Source organism: Phascolarctos cinereus, unplaced genomic scaffold (genome assembly GCF_003287225.1).
Source record: "Phascolarctos cinereus isolate Bilbo 61053 unplaced genomic scaffold, phaCin_HiC Scaffold_1;HRSCAF=81, whole genome shotgun sequence".
Lineage (NCBI taxonomy): Eukaryota > Metazoa > Chordata > Mammalia > Diprotodontia > Phascolarctidae > Phascolarctos > Phascolarctos cinereus.
The window spans coordinates 179,160,011-179,161,972 of record NW_027555514.1 but is presented as its reverse complement, the minus strand read 5'-3'; the positions used below and the strand labels follow the sequence as shown (position 1 = coordinate 179,161,972).

Here is a 1,962-nt window from a genome sequence, read left to right as displayed (position 1 = left end):
AAGATGGTTTGCTACTCAACTTGTAATTAATATGGTAATGAAAATCTAAGAATGAAAGCAACTGCTTCTACTCTTATATAAAGTTTTCTTTTTGCTTCTACAAAGTATAGAGATACTCTTCTAAAAGTCACTTTTTCCTATCACCCTTTCAATTAGAAGATGGAAGAGACCGACAGCAAGGTTTTCAGGCTTTATAAGAAATGAAATCAGTTGAAAATAGATGATATTTATTTTTATTAGATGTAAACCTAAAGAAAGTTGACTCTTTAGCTGAAATTAAAGAACTGAACAGATTCTATAATGATGCCCTCTGGTACCCACCCCCACCATTTAGGTAAATGTCTCCTGCAGAGAATTAAAGCACTACCTGGTTACTTTTAAGGTTTTACAGCCTTGCTCAGATTCAAATCTACTCATATTAACTCTCTTGAGTCTTTAATATGTGTTTTTTTGAAAGTGAAATTAAAATTTATTGTTACTATGGATTAGTTACACAACTAAGTCATGTCAAATAATCAAACAGTAATATATACTCTGTAGTTAATCCTCATAACTAGGGTTTAGGTGCTTCTTCAAATTTGGGGTCTTCAAATTTGAATGTTGGGAATGTATTCATGTCTGCTTTACCATACATCTGCTTAAGCTTGAATAGTTCAGGTTCCAGATCTTGTTGATATTCAGGACCTATATCAACAGGTCCTCCTTCAGCTGCCCATCTCTTGGATTTATATTCTCTAATATTGTCTACAAAGAGTTTTTGAACAGGATCAAGTTCCTTGTTCAATGCAACAGCTGTAACACCAATGTTCCTTCTAAAATACACTGAAGTTGCAGACTGAACAAGAGATAGAAACCTGGAGAGCTTTTTAAGAGCCATGGTGATCCTAGTCCGACCACTCAGTCACAGTCACTTTGCTCCAGGTCCAGACGCCCAAGCACTAGAAGCCAACAGTGTTCTACTTCCAGTCCTTGCTCCAATATGTGTTTTTTTTTAAACTAGGCTAAATAAAGGACATGTTATATCAATGAAAAAGGCATTTAATTCAACAGCATATTAAAATAAGAGACTACAAAGATTTTCTTTCACTTCACATAATTTCCTTCAGGATTATCACACTACAGATGTGGGAGGAGACACATAGGAAGGACATATGACAAGGGAAAATTTGTGAAAGGTCATGTACATAGGGAATACACACCTCCAATACTTCAGAACAACTACTGTCTGTTACTTTTTTTTTCTGGACATCTATAGTAAACTACTACTTCTACTACTTCTATATGTTGCCATCTTCAGGCCTTCATCTATGATGTATTTTTTTTTCTCACTGAAAGATTGTTAGCTTTTATACCTAGAGGCTCTCTTTAGCCCTTTTTTGATGCAAATCCCAGTCATCTATACTCAGCCAGCTAAATAGAAAAACCCTTATACCTTTCATATCTGCATTTTGAATTGCTTTCCCCCCCATGTTTCTTTTACTTGATCTCTTTCAATTTGATCTTTTAATTAATAGAAGTGAGAAAATTCATTTTATCTCCCTTCCACATTCATATCCATATCCAGTAAAATGAATTAAATCCAGAAAACTGAAAGGAACTGGGGTCTTTTGTCCTACTTCTCTGATAGGGAAAAACAAATTCAAGAACTGGAAGAGAAATTCAGGATCACTCACTCTAACACATTCATTTTACATATGAGAAAACTGTGGCGAAGTAGCAGTTTCTTCTATGATAAACTATAAATTCTCCTGTTTAACTTTTGTAGCCAATTGCTTTCTGGCTTCAGTTTCCCTTTCTAGATTTACTGCATTTTATTCTCTTTCATCTACTCTGTATTCCAACAAAACTGTTTTATCTGCTGTTCCCTGTGACATTCCATTTCCATTCTATGTGTCTTTACAGAAGAAGTCTGGAATTTACTCACTCGTTGTATTTGCTTTTTAAAATCCCTGGTTTTGTTCA

The 1,962-nt window shown here is 34.7% G+C and overlaps 1 pseudogene; it reads right to left on the bottom strand.

Annotated features, from left to right (window-relative positions):
* Window positions 1–553: 553 nt before the first annotated feature.
* On the bottom strand, window positions 554–877 carry LOC110213720 (ATP synthase peripheral stalk subunit F6, mitochondrial pseudogene; annotated as a pseudogene).
* Window positions 878–1,962: the final 1,085 nt, after the last annotated feature.